At 47.1% G+C, this 22,419-nt stretch overlaps 1 pseudogene; it reads right to left on the reverse strand.

The window, feature by feature from the left end:
• LOC149327226 (uncharacterized) overlaps window positions 1–18,157 on the reverse strand; it is a 60,447-nt pseudogene extending 42,290 nt beyond the window's left edge.
• Window positions 18,158–22,419: the final 4,262 nt, after the last annotated feature.

Raw genomic sequence — 22,419 nt, forward strand, 5'->3', positions numbered from 1 at the left:
CATGCTTCGATGGAAAGAGTAGCAGAAAATGGAAGAATAAAATAGAAATAGACTTCAAGCTATGCGCTCACCCTGGTATCCTGCAGAATGTGAAGGTCCTCGGAAAGGTGTGCTGTAGAGACCACAGAATGGTAACGTCTCGAATTAGGTGCGACCTGAAGAGAGAACGGAAGAAATTAGTGAAGCGGAAGCCCATTAACGAGTTAACGGTAAGAGGGAAAGTAGAGAATTTCAGAATATCGCTGCAGAACCGATAATCTGCTCTGAGGAAGACAATCGATCTTACTGTTCAAACAATTAAAAGTAATCCTACAGCTATCATTACGGAGTGCGCAGTAGAAAGAGGTGGTATGATTGTTCTACACGATACGAGCAAGCTATGTGAGGAGAAGAAAAATCAGATTTAGAAACGCCAAAGCATGAAAACGTCTCACCCTACACAGAGAACATAACTGGGAGAGGCATCAAAGTTAATAAATAAGCGCAAGGTAGCTGACATAAGAAATTGTAATATGGAGAAAATCGAGCATGCTCTACAGAACGGAGGTAGGTGAAGAGGAAACTAGGGATATGTAAAAACGAGATCTATGCGCTAATAGATAAAGAAGACAATGTGACTAGCAATATTAATAACATAGTCAAAGTAGCCGATGAGTTGTATATAAATCTATACATAAGCCAATGCAATCAGAACATTAATGACAGAGGCTGTAGCGCACAGCAATCGTATATCCCGTCAGTAATGAAAGAGGAAATAAAGATATCCTTAGGAGAATTACAAAGGGGGAAAGCAACTGGTGATGACTGACTGTCTCGTCATGGCCGTTCTGACGGAGGGTGGCAGTTCATCGCAGAACGGTTCGCAGAAGTGTGCGGACATGGCGAGATCTGGGCGATCGAAGACGGTGTTGCAGCAGGAAGGGCGATGCGGAATAGGCCGGAGGGCTTTGCCAGTTCACAAGACGCTGCAGGTACTTCTAGGGCTGGGCTGGTAGCTGCGCTGATGTGAAGAAGTCTCCGAGTAGACTCAGGGAAGTACAGTACACTCGCTCTGTACACTCGCTCTGGAAGAGCATCATAGCTGTGATCAGACGATGGCCCCTAAACCAAGGAGGACATGCGACAAGGCGTCAACCGATTCGGCGCAATTGAAAAGGGTAGCTAGGGCGGCTTTCATTTGGCGGTGAAGGTGTTGAACCATGTCGTTGGCTCATGGGTCATACGCATTGGTTTGGCAGTGCCTGGCGCCGAGGATTCAGTTAAGGGAAGCAAAGAGGGCGGACTGAAACTGGCGCCCACTGTGTGTTGTCATGGTGTCAGGACAACCAAAGCGAGAGACCCAAGAAGAAATGAAGGCTCGGGAAAGAGTCGGAGTGGTGATGTCACTAATGGGAACAGCCTCCGGCCAGTCTGTGAAAAGGTCGGCTATGGTGAGTCCATAACGATAACCTTGAGAAAGGGGTATAGGAACCACGATGTCAAGATGAACAAAGTCGAAATGACGACCTGGTGGAAGGAAGGATTGTGTAGGTGTCTTAGCATGACAGGAGACCTTTGTTGTCTTTCACGGGCGACAAGTGCATGTCTATTCACCACTAATACCGGGACAAACATAGCGCTGGGTTAGAAGGCGCTGAGTAGAGCTAATGTTGTGTAGCGAGTGGAAAATGGCACGACGTAGTGAAGCCAGAGCAAAAAGGCGACGAAGCTCTGCTGAGAGGTCGCACCATAAAGGCTCAGGCGAGCATGGATGGCGCACAAGCCGCAATTGTAGAGAACGGGGTTCTCCCTAAATGCCGCGAGCTCACTAAAAGCCGGGAGATCTCGACAACATCAATCTTTTCAGCACCTTGGTTTTGATGTTCTAACGTGGTGTATATCCCCTGGTTTCGAAGAGAGAGCCTGAGAGCTCGCTTGCAGGGTCAGGAGGAAGCGCCAACACAACTGGCAGTAGCGCGTCGTTTCCAAGGTGACACGGTAGAGGTTGAACTGCACGTCAATCGGAAAAAACCAGACTGGAGCGTGCATGCGGCCAAAATGATGACAGGGGAAGCCACCGTGACGAGACGGCCTGCAGGTGCGAATCTTGTTCCGTGCAGGGTAGGCCAGATCAGACTCTGCGTCAGGCCTCTGGTAGACATGTGGTAGACAATGTGGTAGACAGTGCTGATATGGACGTGTTTTTTAATAAAGTCATAAGTTTGGTGTTATGTTTCGATTAGTATGTGATAAGGAAGGTGGTAGGTCCGGCGGCTATTGATGAGGGCAACATTAAGTGGTTCCCTCTTGGACAGGTCGTGGTGGCGTACGACCAGTCTGCGGATAAGGGAAGCGATTTGTTTGATTTGCTTGTCTAGGACATTTAGGATGAAGGTGGCATCTGAATTGACAAGCTCAAGGCCAATGACCTTGCGCCTTTTGACTATGGATATGACGTCTCGTATATCCAGAGGTGCACACGTGAGTCCCGGGAAGATGTCTGATCATGAACAATTCCGATTTCACTGGGAAGCACTTGAGGCCCTTGTTTATTTATAATTTCATCCTACTGCAGGCACAATGAGGGCCCTGGCAAGAGGGGCAGAAGTTTAACAGTACACAAGAAAGAAGGGAAAAGCAGGAGCAGAACCAGCAGGACGACAGAGGGGAGATCATGTTAGAAAAACTAGCCAGCCTTTATACGCACTGCCTTGTCACCAGGAGCGTACCAGAAGGTTGGAAGAACGCTAACATTAGCTTAATTCGTAAAAAAGGACACAGACAGTTTACAGACCGATCAGCTTACTGTCCGTTGCTTACTACTAAGGTAATCGCTATTAGAGTCAGGTGAAAGCTTAAACTTGAGACAACCAGATGATCAGGCAAGCTTTAGTAATGGATGCTCCTCAAGAGACCGTATTCACACTATGAATCAGGTGAGAGAATTTGCAGAATAAAGTCAACCCCTTGTCCCCACTTCGCGCACTTATCCTTGCATTCCCAGACACCCTTAGAGCGTGTGGGGCTGGTGGTCTCGGTCACAAAGGAGATGCCCGCGACTCAGCGTGAGGAGCTCAACCAGAGACCAGCTACCAAGTGACAAGGAAGGTGGTCGTTTGGTGCCCAGCTTTCACCGGCCGCAAGCCAGAGAATGAGTTGGAGCAAAGATACACAAAAAAATTAAACAGCAAAGAGGCCGTACCAAGGATTTCACAATCACTCGTACGAGCAGATACAAAGTAATTTACCATACAATGCAAGTCGTGCAAAGTGACACTCGAGAGAGATTACATTACAAAAGACTTATTGCACCCAAGGTGCACATCAGGGACGTCAAACTCGCGGAAATAGAACGAGGGTGGCAGGGAACTTCTAATCGCCGATACGACGCATTCAGAAGCAGCGCAGAGCGTGGGAAGCGACATACCTTGCGGAAGTGGCTGAACGTAAAATGCAAAGTTGAGGACGGAAGGGGCGCTTGATTTGCTGACATGGTGACAACTGTATGTGCAAGGGCAACATTCCGTGTGAGGGGCACACCAGGGACTGCAGTAAAAATGCAGTCACCACCGGGAACTGGCTGTACAGATGAGAAACGGGCATAAGTGGTGGCTTCGGGGTCCAGGCGGACAAAGTCATCGGTGCACAGTCGGTGCACAATTTGATCCGGAGGGTCCGCTTGAAGAGGTAGGGCGCATAGAACGGTACTTCTGGCGCAATCGATAAGGGCGGAATGGTCAGAGAAAAAGTCATTGCCGAGGACGATGTCATGAGGGCCGTGCTCTAGGACAGTAAAGAGCTCAGAAGTATTGCGGCAGGCGATTTACACACGAGCAGAACACATTGCAACGACGGTAGGGGTACCGCCATCTGCGACACGAACAAATGATGTGGGGGCGGAAGTTAGTACTGTCCTCAGGCGAAGGCGCAGACGAGCATTCATGACGGAGACATGCGCTCAGATGTCGACCAGAGCTGCAGCAGAACTCCGTCCATGTCGACGATAAGAATTTTCTGATGGGCATGAAGAGCTCGTCAGTATGAGAGGTCGGGTTGTGGCCAGAAAGGGGAGTTTACGAGGGCGAGGAAGGGCGACGGCGGTATGCATACTCCTGGTAGTGGCGGCAGGTCGGGGACGGATGGCTCCGGCAGTGGTGGGATATGAGGTCAACTTGGGAGCAGTAAAAGCAGATGGATTTGTCGTCCGGTGTTCGCCACTCGAGTGGACTGCGGATGCAGCGATAGTAGTAAGTTTGACCAGCACTGAACTTCGGGGATGCAAGGCGAGCACCTGGGGAGCTAAACGAGCAAAGTGGTCTGATTCCGAGATTGGAAAATTCTTGTCAAACAGCTTGTATGAGGGATACTACTGGAGTACTGCCTGGTGCGGGTGGTTGAAAAACAACGGGGGATATTGCCTCTAGTTCCTGGCGCAGAAGTCGTGTCAGGCTCTCAGATGTCGGTGGCCGGAACGGTGAAGCCGAGTCTACACAGGACGACGTCGCAGTCGTATTCGGTAACCGAGTGAATTGCGGAGAAATTCGGCGGCTCTTCGCTTGTTTGAACCGGCAGCATTCGTTCATGATTGCGTCAATCGTTCCGCAGTCCTTGTACACAAAGATGCTGAAGGCGTCATCTGCAATGCCTTTGGGCACGTGACCAACTTTGTCGGACTCTGGAATAGCGGCGTCTAATTTATGCAGAGAGCTAGTATGTCCTCACTGTATGAGATGTGGGACTCTGTGGCCGTTTGTGCACGACACGCAAGCTCCTTCTTCGCAGCCCGCTGACGCTTGATTGGCTAGCCAAACAAGACACACAGCTTGTGCTTAGATAGGTCCCAATTAGTGAGTTCATCCTCGTGGGCGTGGAACCAGATCCTGGCAATTCCCTTCAGGTAAAAGACGACGTTAGCCAACTTCAGGGTCGGGTCCCACCTGTTGTGTATGCGCACACCTCCGTACATTGCGAGCCAGTCCTCCGCATCGACGGCGTCCGTTCTGCTGAAGGTCCCAGGATCTCTCGGATGGGCAGCGATGACGGGCGGGGTGGCGAACGCCGACGGAGCAACCCCTTCAATGGTCTTGGTTGAAGAGCTGGAGAGCTGATGACGGCTGCGGAATTCCGTGCTTGCGGTGGCTGTACCCCGCACCTCACACCACTAATTTAACGTTGAGATGTCTAACAAAGCACTGAAGATATTTACAGAAAGAAAGCACAGAGTGCGGCACAGCCGAACAACTAGGCCATGAAGGGTTGGTTGGTCTCAAATAAAATGGCACATATCCACTACGGGGGAGTGGCCAAGACACAGGGGGTGAACTGCTGCAAAGAGGGGCGCGCGGGCCACGTCTAGGAGCGTATAACAGTATGTTCAAGAAATTTTGCATCAAGATGATGTTAACAATATTCGGGGATATGGATCAAGCAATTTGGTATAGCCTGTCTTGTGGTAGCGCACAACACGTGTCACCTCGTATCCGCATGTTATAGTTAATTTCCAGACAAAAGAAGAAAAAATGAAAGAATGCTGGCATTACTGTAGAAAGTATATCATGAGAGCGGTGTAAAAGAACATTGGGTATTTCATCAGGACTCAATAGCACTCCAAATACACCAAGTTCTGAAGTAGCTCATCATCATGCCCGAGATCGTGAAGTTCGGCCCAGAGTATTTAACGTTGGTTTTCAAAACACACAGACGAGGACAACTCCCATTCGAAACGTTGGCAAGCAGCTTGAGGCTTTCCCCTCTCTTGTTCATTTTGTTGTAATGAAGAGCGGTGTGACCACCCGCTCTCTACCATGGACATGAAATTGAAAGCTGTGTTTCACAGCAATGCCGTGTTTGTCGGTGAGAAACATTCCGTCATGTCTCACTGCAGGTAATATTGTTTCGTTTTCCTCAAATTTTTTAATACTTTTTAGAACATTACGAATGATGTTGGGCAAAATGTTTCGGAAGTAATGTGCTTTAGCAGAGCCCACAGCTTGGCTCAAGGTAAGCTGAGTCATATGAATGACGGTACGAAGGGCGCGTAGAATATTTAAGCGCTTAAGTTTTTTTTTTTTGAGGTGCAAGGTATCTCGCGTCACCGATAATAATATTTAAAGTTTTCTTAAGTTTCCTTTGTATGAAACGTCCAATACGGCATGCACTCCCCTCTTTAACGTTAGACCAGAGCTCAGTAGTATTGCTTCATCAAAGCTGCTAAGCAAAGGTCTAAATAATGTAATACACTCTCGGACGTTTCGCGTGAAACTTCCCTGTACTAGCACGGTTTGTGACGATGTGGTGCATTTATCAGTACAAGAGTGCACAAAAAACACATCAGCTCATGATCAGACAGCCCGTCGTGAAGTGAAATAGAAAATTTCTGAAAATAACGGCGCATGGAAACAAAGTCAAGAACTGTAGTAGAAGCGCCATGATTGTGTGTAGCCCTACAACCTGTTTCAAATTGCGGGTTAATGTAATATAAAATAAATATTCCGCATGCGCGTAGTTTCTACAGTTAGAAGAGGACAGACACCAATTAGAATGAGGTATGTTAATGTCACCAACAAGGAATACACTTTTATCTTTGAAGCTTCACATATGGTGTGATAAATCGTGCAGAAATGAGAGGGGGAACCTGGAGCCTGGTAAGCAGCGAATAGGAAGAGAGGACGACATCTAACAGAAACGTTAAGAGAAATACTTTCATGATCTTTAATTCGACGGGCTCAAATGCCTGAATATTGTTCTTGACCAAAACCGCCTCGGCAGCCTGTCTTCATGACGTTGATTGCCTAAAGTACACTGTGTGTCTCCTATAGAGCCTCCTGCCACCAGACGATATCGTCAGCATACAGTGCCGTGTGAAGGTCGGCCATGCCGGTGACGCTAGAGGGGCAATGGCTATATTAAATTGCAGGGCGAGAAGAACCATTTCTGGTGAAATGCCCCATGTGGGGTGGGAAAAGGTAGGTGATGGTGTCGTGCTGAGTTCGAGCTGGGCCGTAAGTTGGGTTGCGAAGACTAGGATGTATTGTCATTACGGGACACACAGCTTGGGCTCTCCAAGGTACAAAGCATATGTTTGCGGCAAAAAGGTTCGAGAGTTTTTAAAGTTGCATTTCGAGAAAAGTGCGTATCCTGGCTGTACGCGTATTGGTGTGAAAAATGGCTCTCTTCAAGCAGAAGAGTATGTCTTGTGACAAAGTTTTGAAAAAAAAAAACGCCGAATAGGTCGTTGCGTAAGAAGTCCGAGGCTTCTCGAAAAGGTTGCAGTATGTTGATGCTGACGTGTTCAAATATCTTTCGCACGTAACTCGTGAGGGAGGTTGGGCGAAGGCATTGGAAGAAGCGTCAGTTGCCTTGTTTGGGAATAAAAGTGAAGTGTGCGTGGTTTCAGGTGGAGGGCAGCATTCCAGTGCGTCAGTGTCCGTCAAAGAAGCCCGGAAGAGCCCAAAGTGAAGTGCCGTCGAGGTTCTGAAGGACCTTGTAAGCTGTGTGATCTGGTCCGGGTGCTGCAGAGCGGCACATGTTGAGTAGCTCTTGTTCAGGCCGTAGCGGCGGAGCTTACAAGATTTAGGTGTAAAAAAAAGAAACCGGCCAAAACTGCCTCATTCTTCCGTTCTGTTTTCTGCTTAAAGTGCGGCAGAATCGAGATGCGGGACTGAGCTCCCCACCGAACGTGAGGATCGTGCCTGGTTACAGCGCTGAGCTAAGCTTCTACAACCCGAGTGTTTCACCCGAAGGTTTCCCAAGAAAACGCAGAATAGTGCAATCCTGTCGCCGCGAAAGCCAGGGTTGTTGCACTTCGTCTCGCACGACATCTCGCTAGGATTATAGAACCTGCTATTCTGTGAAATTATTGTGTTTCGGCAAAATATTCACATGTCTTAGCTTCGTCTCCACTCTAGAATCGCAACCAAGGCACAGCACTCATTCCATCGCCATCGGCAGGTGACACAAAGTGCTACCCTGCACGCCTCTTTTGTGTCACGCTGACAGAGATAAAAAAGCGCCAGAGCTCAGCGAGTGATCATTAATTCTTCCACCTGTGCAAGCGGTTACGTTACAAAATTTGGCCACGACTGCTTTTACGCCCTTTTTGCCCGTACTGCATGTCGGTATTGCTCAGAGTAAATCATTTAGAAGTGTTATAGATTGCAGTGCAAGGTGGACATGTTGTGCCTGCCATCGGGAAGTTGTCACAAGACTTACGTCACCTGGCAGTGGGATAAGAGCTTCGCTAGCAGACTCTCAGAGGAGGGTTTGTCGCCTTAAAATGCTAACCTTAAAGCCGCGTTCTGCCGTATCCCTATGAGAATGGCGAGTACGGGATGATGTTTCTGTGTGTTACTGTTGTGCACTCCTGTTACAAAACTAGTGACAAGCGGTTATGTAGGATGGTATAGCGAAGCTCAGCGCCGATGGCGGCAGGAGGTGCGAAAAGTCTCCTTCTGTGTAGCTCCTACGCAGCAATGCAGCTCTTTAAATTTTAGAAATAGCTACAACCACTTTCAGCTGGTCTGTAACAGTGCCTGCTTTTTGTAGCTGGTCAGGCGGGACGCGAAACCCCAATAAAATCTAACGATGAGTTACCCCTTCAGCACTAAGTTTGTTGGAGTTACACGTGCTCAGCATTGCAAAGGGCAACTGGCGTCATAAACTTTAGCATTTATTTGTGACAGATATTCTGTGTCTCCGGAAGACAAGATGTTTAAATTTTTTTCAGAAGACCAGTGATCAGCGTTTTCCTTTCGCCACGAATACGCGATTCGACGTGACAAAACGTCAAACTTCAGATTTTCACACCTTTCTGTTGAGAACCCTAATCAGTGCTTGTAATGAAAGCCATTGCTCACTCCTAATTGAATGGTGCTCGGAACGAGCCTTTAGCCTGAATACAGCGTAATGCCGTCGAGGATCTCTTATTCATTACAGGCCGAAGATATTGCAGATCTGTAATACATACAATACAATACAATTTCTTCACCAGTTTTTCATACACATAAGTCTGCTGGTCTGCCTAAGTACAAAGCGCTTGTTGGCTGACCTGGCAGTTGGTGGATACATCTTCAGTAAATTTTATATCCAAAGCAGTGATCAGATAGCAGGATTCCGTCCAGCTCGTCACGAAAAAAAAAGTGAAAAATGAGAACAAAAAGGAAAACGCAGTAATACATGAGAAGTACATATATGAAGGCAAGACACATGAGGTTTGCAAATAAGAACCGTTCACACCTGCAAAGCCATAAAAAATGTTATTCTTGCATTGTTGCTAAGCACCACTTTCTAATGCTTTTCACCATTGTTGTCCTTTGTTCAGTATTGTACAGGTCGTTGTTAAGTTCGTTCAAACAAAAATGATCAAACAAGAAAGGCAAGGTATCGTACGTATTTTGAATAAAGAATGCAGATAGCCAGATGTAAATCGGTTGGCTTTTAAAAGCGACAAAATTGTTTAATGTCAACTTCCTGAGATCTTCTGAAGTCTATATGGGAGCATTTAGTTGAAAGAAGGGCCGGTGGGATGCAGAGAGGCGTCGGGTGCGTGCACGCAACGCCTTATCGCCACCGCTACCTGTTTATGTTGAATGCAAGAGGAATAGAGCGACCCGTTTGAAACAGCGTGGCGTCGTAGATAAGCAACCTATGATTTCTCCGAATCTTTGCCATCAGTCTGAATTTGAGCATAGGTGTTCAACGGCACGCGACCAGCTGATTTTGCTGTGCTAAGAAAGGCAGTTGGCCTGGAACTTAGAAATATTAAGATATGTCATCGAGGCAGAATGAAACTCCAATCGACTTCGATTTTGTAGCCGTTCTACTTCTTTGCGTAATCATGAGTTTGTCACTTCAGCGTATGCAAGCTAATCTTAGGCGCCGATGAGAAATATGCTAAGCGCGTTCATTATGAGAAGTGACAAGGAGGCATTACGTCTCATCGCGCTATACCCTCTGAACGAATTCCTATCCGGCACCCAAAGTGTAAAGACCTTCTGACCATAGAAAATCTGTCTGAATTCAAATTAAAGTCGAATTTACATCTCGTTTAGTGTTTATTATTAGCGGTATTTCTTTCTTTCCTTTGCCAGACCCGCAAGGTTGGACATATTATGAATACTGTAGATATCCACATTTACTGATAAGCAACATCTGTTTCGTCGTGAGGCCTCACTTTGTTCTTAAACTTAGATCACAGCGAATTTTCGTTTTGCTAAAGCTTGGGAAGTTTGTATGTTGATGAGGATGCTGGCAAATGACTGTCATGTGCAACCGAGTTTTTGCCTGAAGTCATTATGCTTGTCTTGGTGATAGCCATTCGACTCAGTGGTGCTTTGGGGACGACCGTTACCCTAGCAGCGATATATTTCAGACGGCGTATAGCCGTAGCTTGTGCTGTGTGGCATAGGCTTCATATGTGCTCATGTCTAAATCTGACTCTCGAAAGCATCTTGTACTCATAGACTTTGGACACGACATTGCTTGTTGGATTCAAAGAGCTTCCCAAAGAAATTGCTTTGAAAGTGCTGCTTCGTGAGTTTTGAGTGCTCCGAGTGGTTATGATACCGTGCATGGAGGCACGCTGAGCCTGTGCAGGCTGTCAGTGGTTAGCAACCCGCCCGTTCCGAACAGATCTAGTTTCGGCGAACAAATTGAATTTTAGATGAATCAGTGCTGCATCATCATCATCAACGCCAAGAGCTCTACATGGGCTCATATTTGAACCGGTGGGTGCACAGCAAGGCCCAGCGGTCGCACAGTGCTATGTAGGCCACACTTAAGTCCCGACAATGAACATAAATTTCGACAAAAGCATTCCACTCACGGCTTGGTTTAGACAGGACAGGCCACGTTGATGAAGTATTTTTCAGACCACTGCATAAAATCTGTAGGGGATGAAGCACAACGGTTTCTGGAATAAGCCCTTATAGAAGCTGTCGCCTCTGGTTTATATAGACATACAAGAAGAAGAAAACAAAGGAAATAAACTGCAAAAAGTTAGAAAACTGACAGCACACGTTTCGAAATTATAAAAGAGAGGTTCACTGCCAGAAATCTAGAAGTTATTCGCGTTGAAAAACAGATGCTTCGCAGCCCATTGTTCTTGTGTCTATTAAGTGCCTAACGGTCGCTGGATTTTTCTTCCTGCTTTGGCAACATCTGCTGTCTGTTCACTGAACCAGCGATCCAGTCATCTTAGATTTTTTTTTGTGTCAGGATGGGTGATGGAAGCTTTATGGCAATGATCTCGAACAGAGCAATGGATTTCTGTTCCTGCTCACGATGCTGTCACAAGCCTCGTACACCACCGAGGTGGCCCAGAGGTTATGCCGCTTGGCTGCTGACATGAAAGACACGAGATCGATCCCGACCGCGGTGATCGAATTTCGGTGGAGTCCAAATTGTAGAGGCTCGTGTCCTGCACGATATTAGTGTAGATTAAAAGAACCCCAGGTGTTAGGAATTTCCGGAGCCCTTCATAATGGCATCTCTCATAGCCCGAGTCGCTTTGAGACTTAAAATCTCTATAAACTAAACCAAACTAATTTGATTTTAACTGCTTTTAGGTTTTCTTTGTGTGTTTTATTCGTGTACAGGGGCTTTTTTTGTCCTTCGGAGCTTTCTATGAGGTTGTTCCTCAGTGGAATCCGTGTAATTTTTTGAAAATGAAGCAGTGTATTGTCCATATGTTCGCCGTAATCAGTGTGCTCGTCGTTGTTAGTCGAGCTGCTAAGTTGAATTGCGGTAAGAGTGATTGCCTTATGTGCAATTTGCCTTGTGGAAACTCTACTTAGGTTAGCCTGCCACATAACATTTTTAATTACCTTTAATTACCTCCTCGGTGAGAAGTTGTGCGCTTCGGACTTCTGTTTTGGCTCAACTTTTCTGACATAAAAAATGTTGAGTGGTGGGTTGTTGCCATATCTCAATATTGTCATTGCCATGTGCAAACTTGACGTAGCTTTTTTTGTGAAAACAAAGCACACTTTCTGAAAGGGGGGCACATGTGTTTTGACGGGCACTAGAGCAAAAAAACGTGCTGTGGTTTAGCTACTGCTGAACCTAGTCAGCGAGCAAAAGCTGTGGTGTATCGGGCAACTAGACTCGGCTTGCCGTCTGTACCGTTGAGTGCTTTCCGGACACGGGATAGGCATCGCGCCCACGCTGCCACCCTGGCAGGTGGCGGTTAGCGGTTGATCACGAGAGGTTGCTCATCTAATGAACGCTGCAGCCTATTGCTGCAGTACCCAGTGTATGCCACAACGTTGTCAGCGCTAACACATGCAGCCCGGATCACTCTCCCACAACTGCCGCGTACCTCAAAGCGCAATTAAGGCGTGCACTGACCCATGGAGCCAGTTATGCGTCCTTCCTTTAAAATCATTGGAGTCTAGAACGCCAACGCCAATGAAACACCAACGGCCTATAGCTTCAGTGCCACGTTTCTGCCACAACGCTGTCAGTGCTAATGCATGCAGCTCCCATTTCTTACTACTGCCACGTAGCTTAAAGCCCGACTGAGGTGTCCACTGTCTTAGCAGGCCAGTGGATACCTCCACCTAATACAGAGCTGCAGCTCTTCATCGGTTCGGTGCAGCTGTGGACCGGCTGAAGTTCGCTGATCCCTCCATCCCTCCTCGGAGGATGCTGGCAGTGATGTTCGTCAGGCAAGTTCCTGTGCAACCGCACAGAACGGCACATGGATGGCGGTTTCTCTCTGGTCATATTTTTTGAAGACGGGTTCGTATTCGCCGTCTGCGATGAGTGATAGTCTAGAATGGCTGAGGATGGAGTGTGCCTGCAGCCTGCGCAGCATGGTGGCTTGCAGCTCGAATTAGGTTGGAATGGGGAGGTGGGAATTGGCGTCTCGTCTCTCTGTGGAGGTTGGTGGTTCGGTAAAGGTCTCGGGTGCCTCGGCTGGAGCGTCTGGGTACGTGGGGCCGGATGACCGGTTGGTTAGGGCTGGGCCTAGTCGATCGACCCCTTACTTTGTAGAGTTTCCAGCGTGGACGGGTACCCAGACGAGGTTGATTCTATGATCGGGAGTGCAACCGCGAAAGATTCTTGCAGCGGGGTGGCGGATATATCCTGCCGAGTGATTTTGTAGCGCTCTTTTGGAGTCGCTTGTGACAGTGCGCGTACGTGAGTCAGAAATGGCCAGCGCAATGCCGATTTCTTCCACCGCAGTGGGAGAGTGGGCTCGTACTAAGACGGTGGTGACGAGTGTGGATTGTGGCGTGGTTGCATAAGCCACGTATGTGTTTGCATTTTGCCGCGCCACATGCACGTATACTACATTCTCGTCGGCAAGGTATACTGCACGTATACTGCATTCTCGTTGGCAAGGTAAAACTTGGTCTTCTGAAACGCCGACTGCACCAAGCCAACCAGGACACAAAACTACACGCATTCATCATGCTGATCAGGCCTGCGATAGAATACGCGTCGGTGATCTGGAACCCTCATCACGTCTATCTCATCAATATGTTGGAATGTATTCAAAACAAAGCTGCTCGTTTCATCCTTTCCCGTTACTCTCGGTATCAAAGTATAACAGCACTGAAACTATCGCTCCATCTCTCGCCTCTGGTCAAGCGCAGAAAATTCAGCCGTTTATACTTTTTTCATACTATCTACCACAGCAACACACCATTTTCAAGCTCTCATCTTCTCCCGGCACCGCACACATCGGACAGAACGATACAAATACTCACCTTTGGTCTTGTCTATCGAAGAGTGGAATTCGCTTCCTTCTAGCATTGCGACTATCGCTGAAACATCATGATTTCAAACAGCTCTTTGGTCTTATTTAGAAAATTCTAACATATGTTGATGTGCATTCTTTTTTTTTCTTTTTTTTATCACTGTGTGATTCACTTCTTATGTTTTTTTTTGTTTTTTTTTCTTCGTTGCTCCAGTGTGTGTGTGTGTGTGTGCTGGCCGTACCGTTCCGCAAAATGTTAGATGCTGTGTTTAGAACTTTCGAAGCCGGGATTTTTCTTGATTTTTTGCGGGGTTTGCTACATGTGCATTTTTTTCAAATACCTCATATTAGCCTTTTTTTTTCCCTTCCTCTTATTAACTTGTACCTGCCTTCTTAACTTGTTTACTTCTGTTTTCAGCCGTTTGTATTCTGTGTTGTATATCTGTTGTTTTCTTTGATGAATCCCCCCCTATGTAATGCCCGCATTGGGCCTTTAGGGTTCTAACAAAGGCAAAAAAAAAACAATATGACTACAAACGACCTTGGCCACCCCGGACAAACATCCATTTACATAAATGAGCACTTGTGTCCCGCCCTGAAAAAGCTGCTAGGAATGTCAATTTCGCGTAAAAAGGAGAAAAGCTGGAAATTCGTCTGGGCACGTCATGGCCACATTCTAGCTAGAAGGGACGAAAGTTCGGATGTGGTCAGGATCGCTTGGCTGAAAGACTTAGACAAGATAAACTAGGCGTGCCCTCCCATGCACTCTTTTTGTTACTAAAGTGGTGTCCGGCTTCTTTACACAAAATGATGTTTCATCTTTGTACGCAAAAAACAAAAAAGCCTCAACTTTTTTTGATCTGAACGCACAGTCACTCTGTAACAAAGAAGATGAAGTCGTTACCCTTTTGGATGCTTTTACCTTTGATTTTGACGTTATTATGATAACCGAAACGTGGTATAAAAAAGATACGGTGCCATTGAAACTGCCGCAGTACGATATTTATCTCCAAACTCGGCCGAATAAAAAGGGCGGAGGTGTGTTGATAGCTGCTAAGAAATGTTTCCAATGCTGCCTTATTCCAGAATTCTCAAAAACGAACGAAAATTTTGAGATAATTTCCTTAAAATCTGGCCGCAATGTATTTTCTGCTGTATACCGTCCCCCAGCTGGGAACATCTCAGTCTTTTTGTCCTTTTTAGATCAAATGTTATCTTGGGTAACCGAAAATGACTTAAAGCTAATACTAAATGGTGACCTTAATATTGACTTTTCGTCCTCATCTCCCGAGTCACAAGAAGCAAACAGGTTGTTCGAATGTTACGCCCTTATCAACTACATAAATGAAGAAACGCGACCGTTAACTCAGACATCCATTGATGTTTTCTGTAGCAATGTGTCAAAGGAATTTATTAAGTCTGGAGTGGTACTAGCGCGAGTTAGTGATCACCTGCCAATTTTTCTTTTTGTCGAGTTGCCAACGGCATTTCGAAAGAGTAAGCCTTCCTACATGACATACCAGTGCATAACAAATGAAACTATGGAAAATTTCAGAAATGAAATACGAAAAGTTGACTGGAATCACGTCTACAAAATAACTGATCCTAGCAAAGCATATGACGCATTTATAAACACACTTAAATTTTTGTACAATAAATGCTTCCCTTATAAAACAACTAAGAGGCCTAGTAAAGCCCGGAAGCCCTGGATAAATCGTCGTTGCTTAAATATGATTCAAAAGAAAAATAATCTTTTTAAACGGTTTCTTCGAACTAGGTCTTCCGACGACTTAGTCAAATTTAAATCATATCGCAACAAAGTAACTACATTTCTTCGAGAAACCAAGAAGGAATACATGGAAAAATTATTTACTGGTAATGTACAAAACCGAAGCGACCTCATGTGGAAAGAAATAAATAAAGTCCTAAACCGTACAGAACAGGAACCCGTCGAGCTAGAAATCTTAGTCCGAAATCAGAAACTTTCGGGAAAGGAACTAGCAGATACTTTTAATAATTACTTCGTGTCTTTAATTAACAGTGTACATAATACTGATTCCCTAAGCTATCTCAAATCTAGAAATCACAGTAGTGCATTTTTATCACCAACGTATCGCAGTGAAATTGAAAGCTGTTTTCTTGCTCTCCGAACGAGTAGTACAAGGGACGTAAATGATCTAAAAATTCAACCTATTAAACATACCATGGATCTAATTAGCCCTGTTTTAGAGCATATATTTAATCTATGCTTTCTGCAGGGAGTTTTCCCACAAGCCATGCAAGTTGCTAGGGTGACAGTAGTTTTTAAAGGTGGCGAGAAAAATAACTTGTCGAACTATCGTCCCATATCAATCCTCTCGATTTTTTCAAAATGCCTAGAGAAACTGCTGTACAAAAGGATCATTAGCTTTTGTATCAAACATAACTTATTGACATCTCATCAACATGGGTTTAGAAGTGGCCATTCCACAGATACAGCGCTTTTAACTCAAAAGGAACTAATCCTGCAATCTTTCGAACAGCACCAATTAACCCTTGGTGTATTTGTAGATTACTCAAAGGCATTTGATTCCATTAATCATCAGACAATGCTTGCTAAACTTGAGTTCTATGGTTTCCGTGGCGTTTTTCATGACATATTGAACTCTTATTTATCAGCGCGAGTACAACAAGTAGTAATTAACAATAAATTATCCGACCCGAAATCAGTTTTAGCAGGCGTCCCGCAGGGAAGCATATTGGGGCCTCTACTTTTTATCATCTACATTAATGACATCGTTCTCATTGACCCACGCCCAACATTTATAATATATGCTGATGATACGACTTTATTTTTCACCTCTAGCAATATACATAATCTGACTGAACAAGCAAACACGTGTTTACATCTTTTAAATCATTGGTCGATCGTAAACTCACTATCTATAAACATAAATAAAACAAAAGTCGTGCTTTTCAGGCCAAGAAACAAAACAGTATGCGATAGCGACATTTCACTTCGGATTGGGTCTGTGCCTTTAGAAGTTGTCCCTGTCGTAAAAAACCTTGGAGTATATTTTGAGAAGCATTTATCGTGGTCAACACATGTCGATAAAACAGCGGACAAGCTGTCAAAAATAACTGGTGTGTTAAGTAAACTGCGCTATTTTCTGCCACAAAAAGTGAAACTAATTCTTTATAATTCCATGTTTGCTTCCGTTTTAAACTACTGTTTCACGGTATGGGGAACTACCACACTCTCAAACTTAAACAGGTTACATGTAATCCAAAAACGAGCCATAAGAAGCATTGCAAGCATCCCCCGCGACGTTACGACAAAGCCCCTTTTTAATGCCTTCCACATAACTCTAATACACGATCTATATAATGTCAACTTAATAAAACGATATAGGAGAAGTAATACCTACCGTAATTTTCTTGAAACTTTGTCTCAACTAACACCTAGAGAACACATTCATGCCATAAGAAACCGCGATAAATGGTTCATTCCCAAAATACGTACTAACTATGGACGTCAAATGCTCAGCTACCACTTACCATTATTGCTAAATGCTTTGTGTTAGTCTTACAAACCAGTATTTTTGCATCTTATTTCTTTTACTGTTTTTGTCTCTTTTTATCTCATGTTTATTGATTTTTTCCGAGTCAGTTGTGTCTCGCTTATTTTTCATCAAACGCAATTGTTTTGTTAGTTGCTGCCAATATATGCAATCAAACAAACCTTGAAACCTTGTACGGGGGCGCAGGCGCGCAATCAAGCTCCAGTGAGAGCTTTTTGTCTGCGCCCCTAACATCTGGATGATGTAAATAAAGATTTGATTGATTGATTGATTGAAATAAATAAATATGGCATGCAGTGCTTGGGCTTTAAGCTGGCGGCGCGTGTCATGGCGGCCGGGTAGCATGTTTTTGGGGATTGGTTTTATGACAAGGTCGCTATGGACCTCCATCGGAATGGGAGCCATGGGGTGGACGTCACCTATGGGTGTATGTTGAGACGGTCAAGTATGAGCGGCCTTTGCTTGGTGCGGGAGAGGCAGTGGATATGAGTGGCCTTGTCTGCCTGAATGTGCTCTGTGAGCGTGCTGCATGTGCTGAGTTGAAGCAGATGATGTGTGCTGGTGTATTCGGGTGGCCCCAGTGCCGCTTTGTACGCTGAACCTAAATGCTGTTCACAGCTTCCTCGTCCTTCAGGCGAAGGAGGAATGCTTGCGTGAGCCGACAGAGGTCGTCCACCTTCATACCTCGGAGGCGCGTGGCCATGCGGTAGAGGAGGTCGTTGGTCTGTTTGGCTGTGGTGCGGAGGCGCTCAATGGTCTCCGAGGATTGCGTGATGTTTTGTATTAGCGCGTCGAGAAGGCGGATGGCCCGGACCGGAGGCACGGGATATGTGTCAAGTTGGAGCACAATAGGCTCTTGCGGGTCGGGGACGGGCAGGCGAACTCGTCTGTCCCTGATGAAGAGCAATTCGGACATCGTGGGGAAGCATGTGAGCCCGTTCGCCTGTACAAAGGCGTGCACTTTGCCAATTGCTGTTTAGAGGGAGCTTCAACTTTCCTTGTCTGAGCTGGAGTTGCTCCAGAGGGTAGGCATATATTGAGTTTTTATGTGAGGTGTGTGTTTCAGGACTGTAAGGAGGCCTCTCAATGAAGTGTTCAAAGGAACGGAGTTAGGACTGGCCCTTGTGGTGTTCTTCGGCTGCCTAGGGAGATCTTCTCGCCGTAGAGGTCTGTAGTGTGAGTTCTGCGGTATCGTTATGGAGAAAGTCGGTGATGTATTAGTAAGTGCGAGTGCCTCTATTAATTTGTGATACGTTTGCCAGGATGGAAGCGCGTGACACTTTGTCGAAAACCTTGATGACGCCTAGGCCTACGGTGGTTCGTGTAGCTCGGATGGGGCTCGGATCGAGGATATCGTGTTGAATTTGTCACGTAATGTCTTGGGCAGAGGGGCCGGTCCTGAAGCCGACCACCGTAGGAGGAAAAGGTCGTCTTGGTCTGCGTGAGTGCGAAGTCGATTGAGTATGACATGTTCCACGACCTTTTTTTTCAGGCAGGAGGCGACGAGATGGGCTGGTGTTTGTCAGCTCGAGCGTTTTGTCTGGATTAGGTATGAAAATCACGTTTGCATGCTTCCAGCTGTCTGCGAGGCGACCTTGATTCCAGGGTTGGTTGAGGAGGTCCGTGAGTGCCTTGATGGACAGATCGCCGAGATTACAGAGCATCTGGTTAATTATGGGGTCTTCACTGGCGGCCGCGGTGATTTCAATGTGGTTTAGGGCGGCGCGGACTTCTGCGGCGGTGATGTCGGCGTCCATGTTGGAATTTTGAGCGCCCGTGCATTCTGAAGGGATGGGGATTTTAGTAAAACTTTTAATGCATATGTCTTTTAGGGATGCAAGGAGTTCCTCATTGGTGGCCTGAAAGGCGTGCATGACGCGGGTGAGGTTCTTGTCAGATGTGGATTTAATATGATTTGGGTCCAGCAGATGTCTGAGCAGGAACTACAAGTTTTTGCATCCTAGCTGGCCGTTAAGACGGTCGCAAGTTTTGTGCTATTGCTCCTGACTCAGTTTGAAGGAGTACCTAAGCTTCGATCTCCCGCTCGAGGCGAACGAGACGGAGCGTGAGTTGCCGAATGTGTTTTTGGCGAAGCCAGCGAGCAAGAAGTGTGCGCTGGGCCTCCCACATGTTCATGAGTTTGGCGTCGGGAGTGGGGCCATCCTCGTCCTGGGTAGTCGTGGAGGTGGCATTGGGGGTCTCTAGGAGCAATGGGTCTTTCAATGTGTCCAGGTCGTCAATGGGGTTGAAGTGCGTTGAAGTACATATTGAAGGCATCCCAGGTAGGGTGCCTGATAGTTCGGTTGGGAGCTTTGCTCTGTGTAGCCGTGAAGGTGGTGCTGACAACACAGTGGTCGTTACCTATGTTCATGCTAAGATTTTCCAAGTGCGCGTATGGTATGTTGCGGGCGAAAGTGAGATCGGTACTGGTTTCCTTTGTGACGCTGCTGCCAATGGGAGTAGGCCTGTCGGGCTCCAGCATGAGTGTCAATCCCAATGTTTGGGCTTTCCCCACACTTTGGCTCCTTAACGAACGAGCGCTTTCCGGGGGTAGCCCCAATCGGCATGCGGCGTGTTAAAGTCACCGAGGATTAATAGCATTTCCGCTTGTGCAGTCACGCAGGCCTTTCGAACGAGGGTTGCCACTCGTGTGCTTTTTTCGCTGGGGGCTGTAGACATTGAGGATGCAGAACGGGGCTTGTGAACAGGTGTTCGGCAGAACCTGCACGAAAGCGTGCTGAACGTCCGGGTAATTTAGGTCTATTTCATTGGTACTTAATTTCGGTGGGCCAAGATGGTGGTGTATGGCCGCTGGTCCGGTGTAGTTTGTTGGTTATATTGTCGCGTAGTGGTGACTCCAGTACGGCGAACAGGAAAACAGCGAGAATGTCTTCAAACCGGAACTCTTTATTCGGGCTGACTTGCGCCCGCAAAGAACCGAATCACTCGGCCGCTGCGTAGCAACAAGCGTGCTCGGCGGTCGTCGAACAGAATGACCGCCGCTGTCGGCCGTGCTCTTTTTAAAGCTGATAGCGAATCTTCGAGATAAAGATTTAGAAGTTACTAGAACATTCTGTCACAAACTAGGATCGGCTCTGTCCGGATGCGATCAATCGAGATAATTCTAGGCGCGTCTTCCGTCACAAACGAAGCGATAAAGCGGCGTGCCGGCAGGCTTGAAGCATGAGCAAATAAACACAACAAACAAACGCTACAAAGATTCGCGGCATTACTCCCCTCTCAAAGAAGCATCGAATCGATGCTTTAGAAAGTAATGCGGCTATCAACAATCAAAAACGGATTGTGCAAAAATAAACACCGAATGTGGAAACACGACGTCCTTTAGCGTGCATGATAGGGCTTTAGGCGTACGACATGGACTAGTTCGGGTCGTACGCGGTGTCGCTGGGATGCAGTCATTTGGTCAGGGACGACTTCATAGTCCAATTCACCTAGACGACGAAGAACCTTTTACGGGCCGAAATAGCGTCGCAAAAGCTTTTCGCTCAATCCTCAGCGGAAAATGGGCGTCCAAACCCAGAGTCGGTCTCCTGGCTTGTATTCCGCGTGGCGTCTTCGTAGGTAGCGTGCGGTGTCGGTCCGTTGCTGGTCTTTGATCCTTAATCGGGCAAGTCTTCGGGCTTCGTCCGCGCGTTGTAGGTAGGCGGCGACGTCGCCGTTATCTTCCTCAGTAACGTTCGGCAGCATGGCGTCCAGTGTGATCGTGGCCTCTATGCCATGGACGAGCCTAAAAGGCGTCATCTGGGTGGTCTCCTGCACTGCAGTGTTGTAGGCGAAGACTACGTAAGGCAAGATGACGTCCCAGGTCTTGTGTTCGGCATCGACATACATAGCGAGCATATCGGCTATGGTTTTGTTGAGGCGCTGGCTCAGTCCGTTGGTCTGCGGGTGGTATGCAGTTGTTCTCCGGTGGCTGGTTTCGCTGTAATGGAGGATGACTTGCGTCAGTTCCGCCGTGAATGCTGTTGCTCTGTCAGTGATGAGCACATCGGGGGCGCCGTGTCCCAGAAGAATGTTCTCCACGAACAATTTGGCGACTTCTGCTGCTGTTCCGTTCGGTAAGGCTTTTGCCTCGGCGTAGCGGGTCAGGTAGTCGGTCGCTATAATGATCCACTTATTTCCAGATGTTGATTTCGGCAACGGGCCAAGCAAGTCCATGCCGATCTGCTGAAAGGGCCTAGAGGGGGGTTCAGTGGGGTTCAGAAATCCTGCTGGTCGGGTTGGAGGGGTCTTTCGTCGCTGACAAATCTCGGCAGGTTTTCACATAATGTGGGACATCGGCAGACAGTCGGGGCCAGTAATACTTGTCTTCAATGCGGCGGAGGGTGCGAGAAAACCAGAGATGTCGAGCTGTCGGCTCGTCATGTGAGGCCGAAGAACTTCTCCGCGCAGACTTACAGGTATAACAAGGAGGTAGGTTGTCTTGTTCGCTGCAAAATGTTTTTTTCACAAGGACATCGCTCTGTAAGCAGAACGAAGACAGTCCTCGCTTGAAAGAGGCAGGGGGTGAAGAAACCTTGCCTTCCAAGTATTCGATGAGGCATTTTATGTCGGGGTCCGAGCGTTGCTGTTGTGCAAAAGAGCTGGAGCTGATGGGTCCCAGGAACGCGTCCTCATCGTCGTCCGGCGGCGGTGCATCTACAGGGGCTCGTGACAGGCAGTCGGCGTCAGAGTGCTTGCGTCCGGACTTGTAAACGACGGTTACATCAAACTCCTGGAGCCGCAGGCTCCATCGAGTGAGGCGGCCGGAGGGGTCCTTCAAACTGGCGAGCCAGCACAGTGCGTGGTGATCGCTGACCACCTTGAACGGTCGTCCGTAGAGGTAGGGGCGGAATTTCGACGTAGCCCAGATGATGGCAAGGCACTCCTTCTCAGTTGTCGAATAATTATCTTCGGCTTTGGACAGGGAACGGCTAGCGTACGCGATGACCTTCTCCACTCCGTCAAATTTCTGAACGAGGACAGCGCCTAAGCCCACACTACTTGTGTCGGTATGAATTTCAGTCTCGGCGTTTTCATCGAAGTGCGCGAGGATCTGTGGGGACTGTAAACGACGCTGAAGTTCCTTGAAGGCTTCCGCTTGCGGCGCTTCTCATTTAAATGGCACGTCTGCCTTTATCAGGTGGGTCTCGGCAATGCGGGAAAAGTTCTTCACAA

The sequence above is a fragment of the Amblyomma mixtum genome, chromosome 10 (genome assembly GCF_055824585.1).
Source record: "Amblyomma mixtum isolate Tamu chromosome 10, ASM5582458v1, whole genome shotgun sequence".
NCBI classification, from domain to species: Eukaryota; Metazoa; Arthropoda; class Arachnida; order Ixodida; family Ixodidae; genus Amblyomma; species Amblyomma mixtum.